The 24,543-nt window shown below is 41.0% G+C and overlaps 1 long non-coding RNA gene across 1 annotated transcript; it reads right to left on the minus strand.

Moving 5' to 3' along the window:
- Window positions 1–366: 366 nt before the first annotated feature.
- LOC141373112 (uncharacterized) lies at window positions 367–17,852 on the minus strand. Its single transcript, XR_012378792.1, has 2 exons — window positions 5,279–17,852; window positions 367–5,200 (listed from the first exon to the last, which is right to left on the minus strand). It is a non-coding gene; the product is annotated as an uncharacterized lncRNA (long non-coding RNA).
- Window positions 17,853–24,543: the final 6,691 nt, after the last annotated feature.

Here is a 24,543-nt window from a genome sequence, read left to right on the forward strand (position 1 = left end):
GAAACAGGGGTGCCTGGGTGGCTCAATCAGTTAAGCATCTGACTCTTGGTTTTGGCTCAGGTCATGATCTCAGTGTCAGGAGATCGAACCCTGTGTCAGGGCTCCATGCTCAGCATGGAGTCTGCTTAAGACTCTCTCTCTCTCCCTTTCTTTCTCTCTGCCCTTTCCCCCCTCCACCCACCCCTAACCCCTGTGGTCTCTCTCTCTCTAAAAAATAAAAAAAAAAAAAAAAAATGGAAACAACTAAAAGTCTAACCGTGAAGCAGTAATGAAATAAATTGTCATATGCATATGCAACCACAGAAAAATATTTCTCGACACAGTGTTCATCATTTATTGTTAAAAAGAATAAAACATAGTCCAAAATAGTTTGATCCCTTTTTTTTTAATAAAAGGAAATTTATGCATAGACAAAACATTTCTAAATACAGGCACTAATACATTAGCATGTTTGCTCTGGGTGGTGAGATTGCAGTTGATTCTTTAAATAAAATTTAAACAGACTTTTTTTTTCCTGAACAGTTTGAGATTTGCAGACAATTGCAGACAATTTGCAGACAATTGAGAGAACTGCTCAATGTTATTTAATTTACCTTTGGACTCTTCTATTGTGTTTCTCATCTGAAAAATAAAGACAAGCAGTTAAAGATTTAGTCACACTCATTATGTAGTTTCATGTAGCTTATACAGCTCATGTCCACCAGGGATATAGTCAAATTCAGAATGCACTAAAATATTGAACACATTGAAAATAGTCTCTGTGATTAGGACGTAGCTTCAACTTTGTGACTTAAAAAAATCTTGCTTCATCTTAGGCAAGCCTGCTAAGCAGCAGGGACCTTTCTCTCGCTCCAGCATTTTCTTAACTATCAGGAAATTCTCCTGGTCAGTTACCGCGGCAGCAGCCCCAACTCGACTTTCCCGGGTTCAAAGTGTCATTTGTCTTTTTTACCAAATCCCAATCTCTCAGCCACTGTGAGACAAATTAAACAGAGTAGCATCATATTCTTTGCCCCAGGAGAAACGGGAGGGCGAAGAAAGTGCCTTTACCAAGTGACCTCTTTCCGAGGAGATCAGATTAGGGTAGGGGTTGAATGTTTGGACATCTGACAGCCACTTAAAACTCGGTCTCAATCCCGACTCTGCCATCTACTTACTGTCAGACTATGGAGAGCTTGTTAAAACCTCTGTGACTCAGTTCCATCATCTGAGAAACAAGAAGAATAACAGAATAATAACCTAATAGAGTTTATAGGTTATGATAATATAATACAATACGATACAAAATAACAGGGCTGGTGTGAGGTTGAGAGATCTGGTCTGGAAAGCACTAAATGCAATGTTTGGCACAGAGAAAGTAGGCGGTCAATATAGCAGGTGGCTATTTACGTATGCAGTTGTGATCACATCTGAAAGTTCCCAGATGCTTAAAATTGGATACTTTGTATGAAGCCTGTGTATGAGAGGCATCTCAAAGTGGGAAAAATTAAGTATCAAGCTGACCGGTCTTTTGAGAATAATAGATATTCGAGGGGAAAGGCAATGAAGAACTAATTTGCGTAAATTATTTGCTGTTTTGCTTGTTATGAAATTATGACTAGGAGTGTTAAAAAAAGAATTAGACTATAAATAACCCTCAGAAATATTGTTATAAACTTTGACCTCCGCTATTTTCTCTATTAAAATGACTTACTGGATACCTTTGGATGTTGCATGAGGCATGTCTGTTAATTTTTCTATTGTACTCAAGTTAAATTCAAAATAGATAATATCGGTGCGCCAGGCTGGCTCAGTCAGTGCAGCCGGAGACTCTTGATCTTGGCGTCATGAGTTCGAGCCCCATGGTGGGTGTAGAGATTACTTAAAAAAACAAAAACAAAATAGATTTTATCAAAACCATTTTTCCTCTGTGAATCTATATCAGAAAATGATTTTCAAAACACATGCTATCACATGTGACTCTTCTGAACACGGGTCACTAAAAATCAAATGAGCATTGAAACTGTAGTAGCATTTCTCACGGTTTATTCCGAGAAGGGTGCTCGTCTACCATTCCAAATGTTCTTTGCAGTTGCATGATTGAAGAGTGCGTTGGATTCAAAGGTTCAGTCATAGGGACTCTCAAAGGATTTCTTCCATCTGGGTGATCAAGTGGTACCATGAAGGGAACTTGGCCTTCAAATCTTGAAGACACTGCTTCTGATTCCCTTCTTTCAAGTAGGTATGTGAGAATAAGGAGACTGATAAATGCTGCTTCCGGTTCATTAGCAGCGAGAAAGGGAAGCTAAAGCACTTGCAAACTGTGACCATAGTCACTTTGTGGACCATGGAACGAGCTGTCGAAATTGCGGAGTAACTGTCTTCAAGCCAAAGTACTGCCACAGGGGAGAGACTATTTACAAATAGTGTTTCTCGTACAGCTGGGTAGAATCGAGGCTTGTTCACTTAGGTTCGGCATTCCAAAGGTTCACAATGTGAATCATGAAACTGACACTGGCATCACATGGCTGCAGAAAGTCACCACATCAAACACCTGGCTGGCATCAGGGAAGGAGGCCTGATGTCATTGTATGTTTGGCCTATATGTTTTCTTAACCCAACAGTCAGCTTCCTGTGAAACTTAGTAAATCTGAGTGGAATGTCTCCATAGACTACATGGAGATCTTTCAGGATAATTCTTCCATTTTAGTTCCGCTAGTGAGAATCATACAGCCAAATGCCCATCAGGAAGATAGTTCCTGAATTCTACAAATGAGAGAACAGGGAGAAATGGTTGCTGAGTGGCATAATACAGAGATCATACATCTAATTGCTGGGGAGCAATTAGAATAAAAGTTACATTAGCCAAGTGAAATCCTATTTTGGGTTTCCGCCACAATTACACGGTACCCAGTTCCAAGTGTTACCTTTGCAGCAACTTTGCAAGCTAGGACCTGCCTTGGGCTTGCGCTCCAGATTTGGCACCTTATGTCAGGAGTGCTATTAGTATATAGTACTTTTTTTGGGAGGGGGAGATTTAGAAGTTTTAATTACCCAATGAGTAAAATCCTGCTATTGCATTGGGAGGGCAAACACTTTTAATCTTCAAGAATTTACAGCCTGACTTATTCCACCTTTGGAATTCTTAGATTAGATGGATAAAGCATCTTCTGCCAAGCCTGTAACTTTTCTGGAAGGAGGGGCAGGCTTTTATTCAGCATTATAGCCCCAGTGCCAACCATAAGTGCCTGCTCTGGACGGAAAGTTTGTGTCCTCTCAAAATTCATATGTTGAAACCTAATTCTCAATGTGATGGTATCTGGAGGAAGGGCCTTTGGAAGGTGCTTAGGTCATGAGGGTGGAGCCTTCAAGAATGGAATTAGTGCCCTTATAAAAGAGAGCCCAGAGAGCTCCTTTGTCCTTTCTGCCTCGTGAGGGTACGGCCAGAAGATGGCCATCTATGAACCAGGAAGTGGGTTCTTACCAGACTCTGAATTTGCTGGCGCCTTGATCTTGGACTTCCCAGCCTCCAGAACTATGAGAAGTGAATTTCTGTGGTTTATAAGGCACCCAGTCTATGGTATTCTGTTACGGCTGTCCAAATGGGCTAAGACAATAATAACCCATGAATGATGGGCATTGAGGTATCTTGATTGAACCAATGAGTGCATTTAGATATGCCAATGCCAAGTAAACCACCCTTGAAAACTCAGTACATATTTATTCATTGGCTGATTAGCAAATAGATTATTTTGGAAATAAATTGATCATATTGCTTTTACTCTTCAAATGATCGTATTATGCCCAGAGATCATAATCAAAGCATGGGCATTGTGTGAATTAGGAACAAATTATGATTTAAAAAAGCAAAACAATGCACTGAATGGCAAAGTGACTTGGGTGGTTCACCACAGAGGAATGTGGTTCCTTCCAGTTTAGGTTCCTTCCAGTAAGGTGAGCTAATCTGCCTTAGCTGACGCCTGCTGGGCCTGCCTCTTAAACAGCTCAGTGGCTCTGTTATAAAGGGGAGCATCCGCTAACTCAACAGAAAGCCCGAGCTAGCCCCATGGGTCAGGGGCTGGAGGAGGTGATCTTGATGGACTCTTGCATGCCTGAAATGTTCTAAATCCATAAAAACCCACACAATAAAACCATATAGCTTCTCTTGGAAGCCATATTTTCTGTGAAAGAAAACTCATCAAGTTGTCACTTATTGAAAAGACAAAATTAAAAAAAAACAAAAAACACGATGGACCTTTTCTTTACTTTCCTACCAGTTGCTTGGCTGCCATTTGCTTGGCTCAACCCTGGTGTTTTGCATCTTAGTCTGAGTAGGAGGGGTTGAGCTTCTGCCCCCAACCCTGGTCTGCTTGCTGCTGCTGCTGGGGAGACTTTCGCATTTGTTTCCATGTTGGCTGACCTTTGGGCTTGGGTTCTGGAGCTTGCCATGTCCCTCACAGGGTCGGGACACATCCTGGAAGCAGCCTGGCCGTTGGCTCCCCCCACACGTTCTCTGCGGGTGAACTCAGGCGACCAACAACTCGGTGACTCCAACAGATGTTTGTGTCTCTAACCCTTGGGCACCTTGCCCTGCTGTGTCGCATACAGAGGGTGATGCTGGGCACCCTGCCTGATGCCACCAGGAATGAGCACAGCCCCAGGGAATACTGCCAAGTTGTGTCGGTGAGCTGCTTTCCGGGGGTCAAGTGGCCACCAGATCCATGTTTCCTAGTCTGCTTCCGCAGGACGCCGTCAAGGGGACACACTTGCCTGGAGTCTCTTACTGCTTTATGCAGCTGTGAGTTCTCTACATTCTGTGTTTTAAGCCCTTTTGTTTACACATTGCATTTGCCTCATTGTGCAATTGTGGTTCCTGAAGGGGTTCACTGGCCAGAAGCCAGAGGTTTCATGGCTGCGTCTGTAGCAAAATATTAGTGGGAAAACATGCTGCCCCGAGTGTATTCTGGTTCAATCCTTAAGGTTAAAGTGCCCTAAACAATAAATAAGAAAGAAACCTCTGCCAGTCAACCCAGCTGACATACACCCACTTTTGGTAAGAGCCTGGTGCAGTAGAAAAGCACTGAGCTTGTAGTCAGAAAGTGTGGCTGCAGGTCCTCGCTCACCATTTATGACCTGGGTCCTTTATGTGTTTTCGATTTGTTTTCAATTCCTTCAGATTCCCATTTTAACAGATTTAATTTGCACTGAAGTGTTTCTCTAACTGGAAAAGAAAATATGGGTGAATGGGGGTGTCACTTTACCAAGTTAGTCAATCTCAGTTGAGCCTTGAATTCCTCACCTGTGTAATAGAGTTGATTTATTCTTTCAGCGAACAGTCATTGGGTATTTTCCCCCTGCTGGGCACTGGCCTCGGTCCTGGGGGTGTGGTGGGGAAGAAGACTGAGTCCTGCCCTATAGCGGAGCTCTTGGTCCACTGGCCAGAGCCATTGTTCAGAGATAAATCCCAGAGCAAAGAACACAGTGCCCTCATGGAGATAACAACCCAGAGCCTTCGGAATAAGGGGCCAAAGAAACTCTGCTGGGAGGGTCAAGCTCCATCCACAGGTGAAGTTTTGAGGTGAGTCTAGAAAGACAAGCTGGGCTTGTGTCAAGCTACGATGAGGCGGGGCTTGGAGCGGGAGCAGGGGTAATGTATTTAGAACATAGGGGAAAGCAGATTTTGGTCACAAAAAGGCAATGAAAGAGCATCTGGAAACAGGGAGATGCTGCTCCCGGAGGAAGGTAGAGTGCTGGAGAACCAAACACATTGCAGTGAAGTGTTGTGCCTGCAAGAGCAGTAGAATGAGTATTACCAAGATCTCAACCTGATGTAACGATTAAGAGTGAAGAAATATAACCTTAAGCTTCATTAATACACAGTGTCTCCAACAAGAAAGGTCATTGTTTGGTGGTACTTTTCATTGAAACAAACAAACAAACAAAAGCAACGCACAAAAACCAAAACCCTTTTCTTCAAAGAAGAAATATTTTCACATGTTTCCAATGCCAAAAAGTAGAAAAGTACAGTTTATTGGAAATTTTCCTTCCCATCCCATCCTACATTAGCCTGGTTCCCATCTCCCTCAAAAAGTAAGCACTTTGTTTATCCATCTAAGGACTTCATTAGTTACAAACATTTCTTTCCTTTAAAAACAAGTGACAGCATTATGGATAACATTCTATGCCTTCATACCTTGTTTTTTTAAAATCGAACAGAGTATTTCAGTCATCCTTTACTCTATATTTTTCATTTACAGCTGCATCATATCCCATTATGTATTCTAAGTCATAAATCCCAAGCTAGTGAATAGTTAGGTTGTCTCCTTTTTTCCCCTTTGACAAGCTTGCTTCAGGAAATAATCTTAAAACATATGTGTAAGTATCTTTGTAGGATAAATTCTAGAAATAGAATTGATCAATTAAAGTGATGTGAATTTTTGAAATTCTAAGTTTCTGCTAATTTTTTCTCCCCATGGGTTGAACAGTTTACATTCCTGTCAGCAAGGCCTAAGAGTAACTGTCCCTCCCCTTCTCACCAACAGGTATTCTCAGAGAATCCTGTAAGAGAAAACTGGTTATCTCGGTGTAGTTTCCTATCTACTCCTTCCACGGAGGGAGGATACGGATGTTTCTAGGTTTCTAAGTCATTCAGATTTCTTTTTCCATGCATCCTCACTTACATGCTGTCTAGTTTCACTTTGTGTTGAATGTATTACTCAGTTAAAGCTAAGCCCTTCCCAGGGTCTACAAGTCCTCTGATCTGGTCCCCAGACATCTGAGAATTTAATGTGGACTGGAAAATTGAGGGGAAAATTTATGAAAGAAGATGATCAAAATGGGAAAATGATGCCAAAACCTTCTAGATGCTAAGGTCAGGCACTAGTTATTCCTTTGAAGGCTTCCACATATTGGGCATGTCTCCTTAGGAAAGTATTTTGATTTCATAATGGAAATTAGGAAGAAATATTTGCATTATGAAAACTTGTGTTATTTTCCACTTTGATAGAAACTAATTTTTTTCCCACAAAGTAATAAAAATTGTGTTATAGATTCAAGAGCAGGTAATTTTTTTTATAGTAACAAACTCGGGGTCATATTAGCAAAGTGAAGTGGAACACTGAAGCAATTTTCTGGATTTCTCTGGCTACCAGCTAACTACCTCATCTGCTACATGCGTATGGTAGAATTAAAATATTTTTTTTTCAAGTTCAAAATAACTATGGCAGTTAACTCTTTTCCAGTATTCATTCCTCTTTTCTTCTACTCAACTGGAATATTTCCTGGGCATAAAGAATGTTGCCCCAGCTAAATAAAGTCACTGTTGCTCAACCCCCTTTGCAGCTAGATGTGGCAATGTGATTTTGTTCAAGCAATGGGATATGAGCAGAAATGATATCTGGTACATCCAAGTCCAGGCCCAAAAAGGTTGCATTTGAACATCCATTGTATTTCCTCCCTTTATGCTGGTTGGGATGTAGATGTGATGTCAGGAGCTACAGAAGCACCTTGCACCCAGAGATGGATAACATGTTGGAGTCTTGAACTTCCATCTAAAAACCTCTTTTTTAAAATTACCATTTGTCTGAGTCTTTTGGTCACAGCATATTAACCTGTATCCCCCAGAGTGCAAATTGCTTCATAATAAACTTCCCCCAAACAAGGTGTCTTAAAACAACAATCATATATCAGCTTATGATACTGTGGTTTGTCAATTTAGGTTATGCTCTAGCTGGGAAGTCCTTTTACTAATTTTGCCTGGGTTCAATCACATGACTGCCGGTCGCTGGTGAATCTTCTAGGGGGTCATTGGCTCTGGATAGCCTTACTCATGTGACTGACAGCTGGGGCAATGACAGCAGGTGACCCATGTGTCCCTAGCACTTAGCAAGAAGTCTCGGCTTCCTTACACTGTGGCTGAAATGTCAAACACAGCAAAGATAGCAAGCCCCAGTAATCATTCACGTTTCACACCTCTGCATGTGTCGGAGTTGGTGATGTCACATTGGCTAAAGCAAATCACAAGGCCAAACCTAGAGTCAATGTGGGGAGGGGACTAACCAAGGCGGTATGTTTTCAGAAGTGTTTGTCAACAGACTTTTGATATGTGGGCCTGGATAATTCTTTGTGGTGGGGGCAATTCTGTACATTGTCGGATGTTCAGCCGCATCCCTGGCCCCTACCTAGCAGATGGCAATAACAGCCGTCTCCACAGCCCTTGGGTCAGGACAACCAAACATGGCTCTAGACGCTGCCAATCTGGGTGGCAAAATTGCCTTCAGTCCAGAATCACTTGTTTACAGGGAGATATGAATCTGCTCTAGATCAGTGGGGGTTGTTGATGCAACAGTCTACTACATACAACAATTTATGTAGTACCTTTTCCTTGCTCTATTGTTAACTTTACAGTCTGAAGTCATGCTGATTATTTATCCTGAAATGTGTGTGTATTTGAAAGGCTGTTCTTTCATTCGGGGATTCAGCCCTTCTTCTCAGAGCTTCATTGTTTGTGATTCTGACTTTTAGACGGAGACTTTGCTAGCATAGACTTGACCTTATGTAGTAGAAACTATGATGTATTATGATAGATTGGATTATTGCATCTAAATCCTAGTTTCCTCTCTGCAATACATTTTTCCCATTGCCAGGTGACTTAACTACGCCTCACAGGAGGCAGATACACAGCCTTGCTTCAGTGTCTTTGGGCTTGGCCATGTGACTTGTTTTGGCCAATAGAAGGTATAAGTGACAGAGTGCCGAATCTGAGCAGAGGTTTTAAAAGTGTGTTTCTGCTGGTTCCTCTTGTGCTTCTGCTTCCTGCCATGAAAACAGCATGTCCTAGGTAGGAATTAATCCTTCTGCCTTTTTCCCTCTAGGAAAACTTGTAGAGCAGACCTGAATTTGACCCAGACTCTGGAACAGTTACCCAAGCTCACCCATTGACACTAAGCGGGAAATGAAGACTCATTGTTGTAAGACTTTAATATTTTGGAATTAATTATAACATTATCCCAGTACTAAAACAATTTCTATTTTTAAAAGTCTATCAAGTCATTTTTATTAAAAAATACATAACCATTGTAGAAAAATTAGAAAATTAAGAAAAATCACCTATAATCCCACTGTTCAGAGAAAAGCCATTGTCAACATTTTTTAAAAAGATTTTGTTTATTTATTTGAGACAGAGAAAGAGACAGATAGTGACAGAGAGCACAGGTCGGGAGGAGAGGGAGAAGCAGGCTCCTTGCTGAGCAGAGAGCCTGACGCTGGGCTCCATCCCAGGACCCTGGGATCATTACCTGAGCCGAAGGCAGACGCTTAACCGACTGAGCCACCCAGGTGCCCCCTCCGCATTGTCAACATTCTCATGTTATGTATTTCCAGATTTTTTTCTGTGTATATTAATTTATTCTTTCATTCAACAAATAGCCATATAGATTTTGATCTGCTTACCGGAAGCTGGGTGCAGCTAGATACAGCAGGGTCTAAGATGGACATGTTCCTGCCCTCAAGGAGATTATATTCAGGTGGGAAAATAACTTGAACGATTCTGAAGCAACCGAACATTCATTTGCAATCTGGTAAACACTGTGTGTTTACCACACAGTTTACACACAATACAGTGTGCTAGGACCGTGTCTAACGAGGACACGGTGTGGTCTGACATCAGGAAAAGCGTCCCTAAGAAACCAGTATGTTATGCATGTTATAATGTATTGCATACATTGTAATACATAATGTTAATAATACATACATAATTAATAATACATACATAATTTCATACATTATACGCATACTTCTCATATATAAATATAAGACAAATATTACCTAGTACATTCTCTTCAATAGACAATATAAAATGAACATCTTTCCACATTAATAAATATTTTTACAGCATCACTTTAATAGCTATGTCGTAGTCCCCTGATATGTGTTTATCATACTTTGTTCAACCAATCCCCTGGTGTGGGACATCTGGGTCGCTTTTCATTTTTAGTTACTCTAAGCAACCTTGTAAGGAACATTCTGGCAAGGACTCCAGTATGTTTGTTGAAGAGAAATAATTGTGGTGAAAATTAGTAAAATGCTGTGAAGCAAAATTCTGTAACACATCCTGACCTCACATACCCCCTATGGAAGCTTAATGGAAATATTTATTTTTGAAATAAAATTTCTCATGTTTTGTCAGCTACACTCAGTTAGTCATTCCTGAAGGTCCTCAGGGAAAATTTAGACTATCTTTCCTGGATGAAGATTTATTGGTGGTAGATAGGGGCAGAATGTCAAGAGAAATATGCGTATACAAAGTCAAAAAAGCCAGAATACCACCTCTGCTTTTCCCAATCAAGATGTGATCTGTTGTCATAATACTTATTGCTGGTTTAGCTTTTTTTTTCTTTCTTTCTTTCTTTTTGTGTGTGTGTGTGTGTGTGTGTGTGTGTGTCAGTGCGGTTACTATTACTTCATCTGTGGCCTGTTTCCAAAAGCAATGAGTGAGCCTCCGCAAGATAATCACTAGAGTATCTGATTCTTTCGTGAGTAATAGACCCGGAGAGTGCACTAAACAAACAGTTTAGCTTGAATGTATTGTAGGAGATCAAAATTGTCTGGGTGAAAACCAAGTATGATAAAATAATAGAATTCACACGATTTGTTTTACACTGGAAAACGAAGTCTGACATTCTTATTTTGTTTAAGAAATAGTACTTTAAGTTTGTACATTCAGGAAGGATATAAAATATAATTTTTAGCAGGTTTAATGGTTCAAAGTTATAATATGGTATTTTATAATATGGACAAATCCATTTATCTTGTGGTTGGTTATGAGGTAAACTTGCACATATGTGTCCATGTTATATTCATCTACTACGAGCAAATACTTTTGGACTGTAAACCCAAGGGAAGAAAGTAGTAAAAAGTTCTCGGGAATTTCAGTTTATTCAGGTACCATAAATATGGCACAGGCACGTTTGTAATTTGGGGAGTTGTAACAAGTGGCTACATTTAATTGAATGACCATCAAAAATGGGATTATCTGGGAGGCATGCCTTCTTCTTTTTAAACCTGGATCAACTCACATTTTACAGCATTTTTTCGCCCAGGAGAGTAATGGAATCTACAGCTCTCTACTTTAAGTCAATGACCTTGAATCATTGAGTAGTATTCATAAGTAAAAAAATATAAGCTAGTCCTTCAGAGGAAATTTCTCTCATTTTCTAAAATATCAGATTCTTGCTGTCAGATAGGTACATTTCTTATCTCTCTTTTTTCCTTTGGAAAGGGTTAGATCAGAAGATGAGGGAAAAAGTTCAGGGACCTCAGAAATACTCAGTTTTAACAGTGAAATTATGGTTACAATACTTTATTCTGTGTTTTGTACTAGAATAAAGTATCCTTCTAAATGGTGGTTTGGCAATGTTCCATTTTATAGCAACGTCCAGGGCTCAAAAATGTGATTGACAACTCTGTCCTCTAAAAGGGATTCTGCTCAGCTTTACTGTCCTCTTAGAAAATTGTCAATGAAATTCAATTTACTATTTCAACAAATTTGTACTGAGTGCCCCCCACAAAGGATCTCATGGGTCTCCAGCTTTTTGGAGCTTAAAGTCTGATGGAGAGGACACATAATACACAGGTAAACAAAATGAAGAATTGAGATAAGTCTGTGTAAGCAGTAAAAGAGTATAAAGATGGAGACTGAGGTGTAGGGGAGGAGAAAGAAAGCCACTTTAGACAGAGGGGAGGAAGGCCTCTCAATCAGTTAAAAGCTGGGAAGGAGTCAGCATGAGTGTTTATTAACTGCTATCTGTGCAGTGTGTATAATAAGGTCCAACCACACGTAGCAGGACTTCAATAAATAGTGCAGAACAAAGAGATGGATGGATGGATGGATGGATGGATGGATGGATGGATGGATATGTGAGGAAAATGTACTTGGGGTGGAGAGACGAGCCGGGGGAACAGAAGGAGATCAGTGTGGCTACAGCCCTGTGGACAGGATGGAGGATGCTGAGAGGTGAGGAGGGCTGGGGGTCCTCCTGGTAAGGAGTTTGGATTTGCAAGTCAGGGGAATTCATCTGAAGGTTTTAAGATGGGAGTAATCTGAATATTGCTTTAAAGGTTTGTCTAATATTACCCCAAAGAGCCAAAATAATCTTGAAAAAAAGAACTAAACTGGAGGCCTCACACGCCTTGATTTCAGAACTTATTACAAAGCCACAGCAAACAAAACAGTAGGGTACTGGCGTAAAGACAGACACATAGACCAATGCAACAGCTAGAAAGCCCAGAAATAAACTCTCATGTAGACGGACAAAGTTTTTTTGATAAGTGTGCCAAGACCTTTGAAAGGGGAACAGGACAGTCTTTCCAACAAATGGGGTTGGAAAGCTGGATATCCACATGCATAAGAATGTAGTTGTACCCTTACCTTACACCATATACAAAAGTTAACTAAAAATAAATCAAAGACCTACATGTAAAACCCTTAGAAGAAAACAGAAGGAAAACTTCATTAGATTTGGCAATGATTTCTTTTTTTTTTAAGATTTTATTTATTTATTTATTTTTGTTTTTTTTTCTTTTTAAATTTATTGTTATGTTAATCACCATACATTACATCATTAGTTTTTGATGTAGTGTTCCATGATTTTATTTATTTATTTGAGAGAGAGAGAGAATGAGAGAGAGAGAGAGACAACACATGAGAAGCGGGAGGGTCAGAGGGAGAAGCCAACTCCCTGCTGAGCAGGGAGCCTGATGTGGGACATGATCCTGGGACTCCAGGATCATGACCGGAGCCGAAGGCAGTTGCTCAACCAACTGAGCCACCTAGGTGCCCTTGGCAATGATTTCTTGGCTGTGACACCAAAGTACAGGCAACAAAAGTAAAAATAAATAAATTGGACTACACCAAAATTTGAAACTTCTGTGTATCAAAGGACATAATCAACAGAGTAAAAAGGCAACCCACAGAATGAGAGAAAACATTTAAAAATCATATATCTGATGAGTGGTTGATACTCAGAATATATAAAGAACACCTACGATTCAACAACAACAAAAAACAAATGACCTGAGCATGAGCAAAGGACTTAAGTGGATGTGTTTCCAAAGAAGATACACAAATGGCCAATAAGCATATGAAACGATGTTCAGCGTCACTAATCATGGGAAATGTAAATCAAAACAACAATAAAATCCTACCTCATATTCATTAGGATGGTTATTATCAAAGAGACCCAGAAAATAACAAAAGTTGGCAAGGACATGGAGAAATTGAAAGCCTTGTGCACTGTTGGTGGGAATGTAAAATGTTTTAGTCACTATGGAAAACATTATAGCAGTTTCTCAAATATTAAAAATAGAACTACCCTATGATCTAGCAATTCCACTCTGGGTACATTTCCAAAAGAATTGAAAGCAGGGTTTCTAAGAGATATTTATATACCCATATTTGTGGCTGCATTATTTATAATAGCAAAAATGTGGAAACAACCCAAATGTCCATTGATGGATGAATAGATAAAAAAAATGTGATATACATATACATAATATCATTCAGCCTTAAGAAGGAAGGAAGTTCTATCATATGCTATACAATAGATGAACCTTAGGCCAAGTGAAATGAGCCAATCACTAAAAAGCACACACTATTTGATTCCATTTACATGTGGTACCTAGGGTAGCCAAATTCAGAGAAAGAAAACAAAATGGTGGTTGCCAGAGGCTGAGGGAAGGGGACATAGGGAATTATTGTTTAATGGGTACAGAGTTTTAGTTTTGCAAGATGAAAAAGTTCTGGAGATTGCACAAAAATGTGAATATACTTAACACTATTGAACTGTACACAAAAATGGTTAAGAGTGTAAATTGTGTGTCATGTGTGTTTTGTCACAAGGTGTTTAAATAATGCCTAATATTAATGCCTGTAGGTAGAACACATGTAAAATGTGTCCTTCCTCCCCTTTGGGCCATGCCCCTGAGGCTTTTCTCCTGGAGTCAACGGCATGCCAGGTGACCCCGTGTTCATATTAGGCCTTCTTGGTTTCTGTGCACTATGTTCATCCTCCTGGATGGAAGCTCCCCAGCAGGAACTGTTCTACCTCCTTGAGCCCCCAGGGCAGCCTGGCCAGTTTTCCCTCAATGAATGTTTGCCTCTTCCTCAGATGTGAGATGTAGTGAATTCAAGTATCCGACAGTCTCAGAGATCAAGAGCTAAAAATGATGTGAGTGAAGACCTAGCTCCACGGACTTTGAGAACATACCCTGGGCGCTCACTGGTGGTTGAATGACAGTTACCACTGCTCTGGCCTGGGTGCGGGCACATTCTGAATAAATCAATCAAATTGACACCCATAAAAAGCACTAGACGGTGACTGGCAGAAGCATATATTAAACAATTCTTATTTGGTTTCTTTGCAGTTATTGGTTTGACATTATTGATTTTATTTTTTATTTATTTGTTTTTTTTTGTTTGTTTTTGTTCTGGTAAATTCAGCCTCTCGTTTCTTTTTTTTTTATTATATTCAGTTAGCCAGCATATAGTACATCATAAGTTTCTGATGTAGTGTTCAATGATTCATCAGTTGTGTATAACACCCAGTGCTCATCCCAACGCGTGCCCTCCTTAAAAATGTGAGTATGCGCAAACAAAGGATTTACAAAATTTTCTTGCATCAAGTTTACTCTGGCTTGGGCTACACAATGCCTGAATTGACTGAAAGTGTCCAACTGTCAATTACTGAGATGACCCCATCATTTCTCCACATCCACCCTCAGACCCTGAGCTTTTTATCACTGTATTTTGGTACGATCCTACTATTCCAAACACTTTGCAAACACAGGTGGTGGGCGGTGTGGAGAGAAAGAGGCAGAGGAAAGAGAAAATATGGGGAGAGAGAATGGGGGGGAAGGAAGAGAAATGGAAAATCTAGTCTATGAGCCTCTAAGTCAGCGGTTCTCAAACTAGAGTGATCATCAGGATCACAGTCTTGTCAACACACAGATGCCTGGGTGAGGCCCAAGAATTTGCATTTCTAATCTGGTCCCAGGAGATGCTGCAAGTGCTGGTCCAAGAGCACTTCTCCAAAGTGGTGGGTCTTAATCACCACTGAACAGAAGATAAACCTGATGTTTGGTTTTTTTCAAACCAAATTGAAAATTTTTCAAAATTTGAAAAATCCTGCTGTCCAGGCCACGCCCTAGATCAGGTGAGTCAGGGTCTCTGAAGACAGAACACAGGCAATAGTAATTTTCAAAAAGTTCCCAGGATTTCCAAGGAAGCCACCAAGGTGGAAGACCACAGCTTTGGGCCCTTGCTACTTAAACTGAGCTGGGCTGCCCAGCAGCAGGGGCATCACCAGGGAACACGTTAGAAATGCAGACTCTCAGGCCCCACCCCGACTGCTGAGCCTGCGTCTGCATCTAACAAGCAAGCTTCTCAAACTTCGGCATGCACAGGAACACGTGCAGAGAAATCGGGCCCGTGGGGAGACTTTGTCATGCTGGTTGCAGGAAGGGAACCAAACATCTGCAGAAACAGGAAACGTGCTGCTGCGGTCACAGTGCACAGAGCATTCAGAACAGGAGAATACCAGGGACTGAACCCTCTGAGCAACATTGCCTTTATTTATTTAGTTAGTTTTACAGACCTGTACCTCTGAAACAAATAATACATCATATGCAACATTTAAATACATCCAAACACAGTTTCTTGCAATGAGCCTTTCATTTAAAAAACCAGATGAGAAGAAATAGATTAAACATTTTCATCTGATATGGACGTGTTCTTTTGAGTATTAAAATTGTCACTTTTGCATGGAATGTGCTTAAAATACCAATAGCTCCCATTGCTATAGCTAATAGCATCAAGAATATCTGCTGAGTGATTCCACCTGGGTGGCTGTTTTAGGGTCCACGGCTTCACGGGCTCAGCATGTCATCGCCAAAGTGTGTCCGATCACCTATTTTCCAGATGCTGTTTTGTGAACTTCAGGGGCAAGCCAGAAGTGCCAGCTAGGTATGGAGTTCTGATCTCATCAAAAAAACCCCAGAAAAACAAAACAAAACAAAAAACCAAAACACGAAAAACCAGAAGCAGCTCACATGGTGGGAAACTACCAGAAGAGGCAGAGACCCTAGCAAAGGAAGGTGAGTAAGCACAGGAGCTCTGGAGCCCAGCTGTATAGGTTCAAATCCTGCCTCTGCTACTTACTACCTGTGTGTCCTTTACCAGTACATTGACTTCTCTGTTATTCATTTCCTTCATCTATAAAATGGGCATGATGATGAAAACAGTCCCTACCACACAGGTTGTGGAGAGGATAAAATGAGTTAGTATTTGTCAAGCTCTTAGGTCTGGCCCATCACATCATAGTTGCTGTAAAATGACTGTTAAATACGCAGGGTAAGAAACAGAAGTATTTATGTTCTTTTGCATAGTTCTACCCTAGGAAAAACTTGGAAGATACTATCTCAAGTTATAGAAAAATATCCTCTGTCTGTGGGACTAAGTAATTTTAAATTGCTCTGTGAAGGGAGAATTTCATGAGGAGGGAATCTTTAGGTTCTGAGGCTGGGGCTGAATCAGTTTGGTGACAAATTTCTTCAAATGGAATGGGACATGACTGTCCATTCTATAGCCAAGTAATAGGAAGTAAGTGATACATGATATAGAACAAAAATGATTAAAAGGACATAAATTAATGAAGAGGAAGGAGTATTTTCAAAAGATGATAAAACAGTTATAGTTAATAACACCAAGAAAACCCCCTTCTGTGAAGAGACAGTGAATTCAGAAGAAAAGGCTTTTGTAGACCATTTATACCTAACAGGCTTCATATTAGCACATGATTAGGAAATCATTTTTTAAATGCTTTCAACTGGCAAAATAAAAAAATAAAATGTTCTCCCTATTGTGAAGTGGAAGGAGATGCCCCCAGCAGCCTTATCCAGAGGACTTCCCTGGGCATGAGGTTCTATCTCTTGGGGCATGTGGGTCCATCCAGCCACATAATCCAAACATGCTAAAACACACACACACAAACACAATCCAGGCTGCTTTTCCCAACCCCAGAGCCTCCATGAAACCACCATGAGCCATACACAAGGATCACATCCCATCACCCCAAATCATACATTTCCTATTGTAGAGACAGCCTGGCAAAGTTTCTCCCTCCTGCTTCACGAGAAATTGCCTCACTGGTCAATTCTTCACCTCTTTCGGTGGTTCCTTCTCCTGGTTACTTCTTAAAGTTGAAGTGTCCGGTCCTTGACTCCCTTCTCTGTCAGCACCCTTACCTTAGAGATGTCATCCCGTCATAAAGCCCTTGCCATTGTATCTCCAGCATAGACTTCCCACTTCCCTCCCAAACTCCAGCCTCATCAGGCTCAAGTGTCTGCACTGCCTCCAGCACATCTCACAGACAACTCAAACCTGTCATGTCCAAAAAATGAACTTCTGGTCTTCCCCCCAAACCTGCTCCTTCCAAATCTCAGTTGATAACCACCTCAACCTTCCAGCTGTCCAAGACAAAAACCTTGGAGCCCTTCCCGAGTCTTCTCCGCCTCGCCCAACAGTAAATCCATCAGGAAATCCTGATTCAGAAACTAAGAATTTGACCACTTCTCACCCCCTCTGCTGCTGCCACTCTGGTCTGAACTGCCCTTGTATTTCACCTGGATTACACAAAAGCCTCCTCATCTTTTAAAAAACATAAGTTAGGGCTCCTGGGTGGCTCAGTTGGTTAAGCGTCTGCTTTTTGCTCAGGTCATGATCCCAGGGTCCTGGGATCAAGTCCTGCATCCAGCTCCTTGTTCAGCGGAGAGCCTGCTTCTCCCTCTCCCTTGACCCCCCCAACCCCGCTCCTGCTCTCTCTCTCTCAAATAAATTAAGTCTTTTTTAAAAAAAAATCATGAATTAGATCATGTCACTCCCCTGCTCAAAACTCTGCATGGCTCCACATTTTACTCAATGAACATTACATTCCTTAAAGTCTTCCATGGTATGGTCAAGGCCTTGTTACCTGTCCGATGTCCCCTCTTGGCGCTCTCTCTCTCTCCCTCGCTGCCCTCCAGCCACGCTGGCCCCCTGAGGCGCGCTCCATCTCGCAGTCTTTGCCCTGGCGGTCAGGCCACCTGGCACGCCCTTGATTCAGATCACGACGTGGCTTCCTCTCTCACTTCTTAAAGTCTTCACTCAAAACTCATTTTTTAAAAAGAGACCTCCCCTGGCCACCGTATTTAAAACTCTAGCCCCCATTTCCATTCTCAAGTCCCCTTACCTTGTATTGTCTGTTGTTTCCTTTAGCGTTTTCAATCTTCCAATATACTAAATAATTTATTTATTTCTTATCTGTCTCCCCTTGCTAGAATGCAAGCACCATTAGGTCATGGAAATTTGACATATTTTATTCGTATAGTAGATACGCAATAAATACTTGTTGAGGGAACACATTCTTGATGGGGTTGGCTATGACTTTGGCGTAGCAATCCTGCTGGGGCAGGAAGCCCAGTAATCTCTCTAGGTCATCAGAAGGGTGTATCATATTGAAAAGACAGAAAAAGTGACCTCTTCTGGCAAGGGGTTCCTTTCCAGGCTCATGCCTTGTCCCTGCTGGCTTCTCCCTTCTGGCCCCCAGTACCCATTTGTCCTGATATTAGTGCTGGTCAAGCACCACCTCATATCAGGGCTGCTTGGTCCCTGGCACCTTCTGTCACCCAACCCAACACAATTCTAAATAATCATCAGTGACACCAATTGGCCTTGTGTGTTGTGGACAGCATTGCTGCTATGCTAGGCATGTTCGCAAGTCTGAGGTCCTTAATTCTGTATGCTGTGTGGTTGTACATCCGCATTACTACCTTGGAGCCAAAAGGAAGGGCTAGTGATACCAAGCCATATAGCCTAGCTCCTTAGAGGGGCTGTCATTCCACAGTCCCTTTGTCCTCAAAACGGTAAGAAACACATCCCTCAAAGCCTGAAGATTTGGTTGGGAAAGTGATTCATTCAGGGTGAATAGTCAGGATAAGCCCCCTACATTACTGAGACATCACTCCTTGTCGTCTGAGAAGTGTTGGTCATCATCCCATTTTTCTCTCTTTTTCAATTAACTGTTACTCTTTGTTGTTGTTGTTTTTTAAAGCTACAGGGGGAATAAAAAGGAATTGTCAGATATATCAGGCTGAACGGTGAATACATGCTGATTATGAAAACACATGCCATTAATTGTTTTCTTTTATTATATGTGTAGTGAGTTAAAATGTTATGATTTTCTGGGGTTGGGGGTTTTATTTTTTGTTTTTACAAAAGAATGACAATAAATCATGTTTAAATAGTAAAATGACTATTGGTCTTGAGGTCTTCTGAGAGAGGCTTCTAGTTCCCTGGGAGGGAAAAGCTAACAAGTAATTATAGGAGCAGCATTATTTTGAGAGCCTGCACAGTGCTAGCCACACACACACACACACACACACACACACACACACACACACACACACGCACACACGCACACACATGCATATCTATCTATATCTATCTATATATGCATATATGTGGCTCTAAAATTCTTCTAGAAACATTTTATTGTTGCACACAAATGGGCCTCACTACAAAGAGCTTTATTGATAGATCTACAAAGAAGGTGGAGATCATGGGTGGTCTGGCCACACCTAGGAGGAAGAATTAAACAGTGTCATTCCCAAAAAGCCGCAATGTACATATATTTCTCTAAATAGTGGTATCTTGTGTTGTTTATTTTTAAAAAATAATGTCTACTATAAGAGAGGACTGTGTCCTAGAAGAACTGCCCCAGAAAGCTCAGGAGCAGGAATAATGGTTTGTACCACTACTTTCTGGAAAGCAAATGGGATTTTCATGTGAACCCAGCAAAGGGTCAGACCACATTGACATATATTTTTTGGTTTCTAATCTTACCTCCACTGCCATTATGGACTGCATTACACAACTCTCTGACCCAAGGCCCAGCCATGTGAGCTTTTTATCAGCTCTTCGAATGGTCTCCGCACAGCATGGCTCTTGCCAGGGCTTAGGGACCAGTGGGTAGCCAGACCTCAGGCTCTGGGCACTGACACCCAGACCCAGAGTCCTACTCTGAAATAGAATCATGATATCACTGTGGGCCAATCGAATCACTTGTCGGAGTTCAGTCCTGGATGCTCCAGGATGATGACTCCCAGATAATTGGTCTATGATATTGTTCGGTAGCCTGAATAATATGATAATGTTAATTAGCTGAAAAATACTTCTTTCATCATGTTTCATTAGCATTTTTTTTTTTGCCAGTACAGGAGGAAGTTGGGGAAGGGAGATTAGCTTTTTCTCTTTCTAGTTTAGCAGAGCATAAGCTAAGAAAACAATTTCTCAGTAACTGATGCTCACCACCCACTCAATTGTTTAATCCGGAATTTTAACCAGGAGCCATTTATGCATCCTCTCTTTCTCTCACAACCAATATCCAAGCCATTGGTAGTCTTAACCTCTCTATCCCCTAAACATTTCTTGAATTTGACCATTTTCATCATGTTCACTGACAAGACTCTTATTTATTTATTTTTTAAATTTTATTATGTTATGTTAGTCACCATACAATACATCATTAGTTTTTGATGTGGTGATCCACGATCCACTGTTTTCGCATAACACCCACTGCTCCATGCAGTACGTGCCCTCCTTGATACCCATCACCGGGCTGACCCATCCCCCCACCCCCCTCCCCTCTAAAACCCTGTTTGTTTCTCAGAGTCCATAGTCTCTCATGGTTCATCTCCCCCTCCGATTACCACCCCCCCTTCATTTTTCCCTTCCTTCTCCTAATGTCCTCCATAGGCAAGGTATGATCATCCCTTATCTGGCCCAATGCAACAGCCCCATAACTGGTTTCCTGCTTTCCTCTCTATACTCCACATAGGAGTAGGGGGGCAGGGATCTTTCTAAAGTCATATTATATTGCTTTCCAGCTTAAAGCTGTCCATTATTTTCCCTTTGCCACCAGATTAAATCCGGGTCTTTTACCATGGCCTGCAAAATTCTGCATGGTGCCTGCTCCTGGCCTCTCTCTCCTCATTCACAATGTTTCCAGTGTAGCCTTGTTCTTGTTTCAAGTCTTTTGCTTTGATGTTCACTCTGCCTGAAATGTTCTCTTAGATCTTCCACCATTGTCTTTTCCTTATCATTTAGGTCTAACTCAAATGTCATTTTCTCAAGAAGGAGGAAAAATACCTTTCAAGACAATTTGCACACGCATGGGGGTCAGCCCCCCACACCCCAGCTGCTACTCTGTGAGGTTAGGGTCTGTGCCAGTGCTGTTCATTGCTTCATCTGTGCTGCAGACCACCGTGTCTTGCACAGACGAGGTGCTGAGTAAATAAATGAATGCATTCGTGTATCCCAGCTGGTTTGCCTATTGATTGTTGGTGAAGTTGAAGTTGAGCATGCTGTGCAACGGGCACTTTTATACTGTCTTGTACTACAGCCACATGGTGATAATAAAAAGCACGCCTATTTTTAGTTGGTTTTATTATTGTTTTAGCATTTTCTACACACAGTTTGCCCCTTACTTGCTGCACCTGACATGCCTTATTCCCAGTTCCCTGCTTTTGGTACAGTTCTGGAGAAGAAATAGCCCTCCACGTATCATGGACAGCAGAAGGCAGAGTCAACTGACCTGGAAAACATATGCACTAGCTCTTAAAGACTCTTCTTGGAAATAACACTCATCACTTTCACCAAAGGAGGTTACATGGCCACATCTAACTTCAAGATGTCAGGGAAGTATAATACTACCATCTGAATAGAAGGAGAGCTGGAACAATTTGGGGAACTTCCCTGATGATGATCTCACCATCCTAACAATACAATTGATTAAAAGTTGTACATAGGGAATTTTTAGCAATCACAAATATCTATATATATACAATGGATGCACATACTGGTATGGCTCATACTGATATGGGCCAACAGCAGAAGAAATATGAGACCATAGAAGACCAGTAGAATTGGGCATTAAAAGAAGAAAAATATGGATTTAATCAGATCAGAAATTATCGTTATTACTGACCCCTCCCAACTGGGGTTTTGTGAGAGATTTAATTCTGAATGTTTTTTGCATCCACAATGGTACTAGCCACGTATCCACAGGATAACTGGAAAAATAATCCCTCCAATAATTTTCTGTAGAGGTTACTTCTGTTATGAAACCCTGATTGGAGCAAAGTTTTTGTCATATATAAGTGTTTTCACCAAATCCTTAAGTAGGAGGGCCTGGTAATTAATATTACAATCCCAGTGGATATGATTTGAGGTTACTTTTGCATAATAATGTTAAAGTTATCTAGAGTGAACTATACATAATCATCTCCCCATTGTGTGGATTCAGTTATCTTTCATTTTTATCTAAATTCTTTATATTATGTATTGTAACCTATCCATTCTACTCTTTTTTTTTAAAGATTTTATTTATTTATTTGACAGAGTGAGACACAGCGAGAGAAGGAACACAAGCAGGGGAAATGGGAGAGGGAGAAGCAGGCTTTCTGCTGAGCAGAGAGTCCAATGTGGGGCTCGATCCCAGGATGCTGGGATCATTGACCTGAGCCCAAGGCAGATGCTTAATGACTGAGCCACCCAGGCGCACCTTCATTCTACTTTCTAATTTTGCTCCATTATACTCACTTTTTATTTTCCCAGGAGACCTTCTCCCTAGGATTTCTATCTTCCTGCTCTGATCAGGTCTAGTAGTTCTCAAAATCTGCTGCATAGCTGTCATTCTTAGTCTTTTCTTTCACTGTCCTACCTGGAGTAGATCTACTGTTTCCTAAATCTTATAACTGCATATTTCTTGGCTTACTCCATTATTTTGCTGAAGCATATTCAAGAAGGTCTTATATACTTGAAAATGTCTTTGTCTACCCATACACTTGAATGATGGTTTAGCTGGGTATGAAATTCCCAGTTACAAATAATTTTTCCTTAGAAATTTTGAGGCATTTTCATCATAGGATGTTTATCAACTGAGTAATTATCCTCTTTATGGTTCCATCTTCCTAGACACAAAGTGTCATGTGGACTTGAACAATGGGTATGAATGGAAGATAAGATATGGTTCACAGTCTAGTTCATAATTGGGCCAGACTCCCCAGGTGTATCTGGTTGTTGCCTCTATAAAAGCATCTCATGAAAGTGAAACTAGGAGTCTTAAAACTTCTTTATTAAAACGCAACAGGTAAGTTCAAGTAAAATTGCCTTATCTGCTGCATAGGGGCAAAAAATACACGGTTTGTTATGACGAGAACTTCACTTTGTAAAAAGCACAGCTAGAAAGGTGATCACGCAGACATCTTCAGAGAGGTGTCTTTTGGGAGATTGGCTAATATAGACTCAGCTCAACTAAGGTGACTTGGTTGGTGCAGCTTTGTCCCAAAAGCTCAGCTTCCTCTTCCTGGTAGCAGTGGGCTAGCCTGGCGTGGTTTTCTCAAGGTGATGGCAGGATTGCATGAGGCTAGTGAAAACCATAAGACTCTTGAGGAGTTGGCTCAGAATAGGCACAATATGACTTTGGTCTTATTCTATTGGCAAAAGCAAGTCATATGTCCAAACCCAAGAATGTTCTGCCAAGAATCACAGAAGCACACCCCACCCACGTTGGGTGTACATTGCACAGTTAAGTGGAAAATAGTGTGGATAGAGGAAGAGGTGAAAAATTAAAGCTAATAACACTCTCTATCACAGATTCCAGTAAATAAACATATTTCTAAAAAATATTAATTTGTATAATACACGTTTATTGAAGGCAGATGATTTCCCTTATTAGCAAGGCTATGGCCCTGTTCTTTCAAACAAAAGATATCTTAAAAAATGTGATAAGGAGCATTATTTGTTTTTCTGATCTGCCTGGAGTTTTGTGGAAGCATAATAATCCTTGGCTCCTTTCTTTGTTATCTAGGAAGAGCATCGCCTCCCTTTAAATGATTTGGATTCAGTGTGCCCCTGAGAAAGGGCAGAGTATTTTGCAGGGATAGCTGTAGGGTTGGGTTGAGGTGATTAAACAAATCATTTTGCTACTGAGATAGAAAAACAAACACACTGTGTTTAGATTTTAACTTTCTTGTGTACAGACATGTCCTACCCTTCTTTGAATTCCTGCACATAATGGAAATTGAGTGCAGTGTGCTGCAGCAGGACTAACACGGACCTAGGAGTCAGAGGCCTAGATTCTCAGCCTGGCAGGCCACCACCACTTGTGAACTTGAGCAAGTCTACTTTAGCTCTCCGGACCTCAATTTCCTGTTCTGTAAATGATAACTAATGGTAAGGCGACCTACTTATCTCTAGAGGTGTGGTGAATAACAAATGACATAACAAATGGGAACAGATTTTGGAAAATTGCAAAGGATTGCCCACATAGAACTGTGGCAGTTATCTGAATTCTGGGCTTGTTAACCAAGTTAGGACATGAGCTTAAGGAGAATAGGGCTATGGATTAGATTTTACACTCAGGAAAAAGCTGTTCCAATGCCCCTCAGTGTTGCTTCTTCCCCTTCTGTTAT

Source organism: Callorhinus ursinus, unplaced genomic scaffold (genome assembly GCF_003265705.2).
Source record: "Callorhinus ursinus isolate GAN/ISIS: 27379988/994484 unplaced genomic scaffold, GSC_fseal_2.0 scaffold7, whole genome shotgun sequence".
NCBI lineage: Eukaryota > Metazoa > Chordata > Mammalia > Carnivora > Otariidae > Callorhinus > Callorhinus ursinus.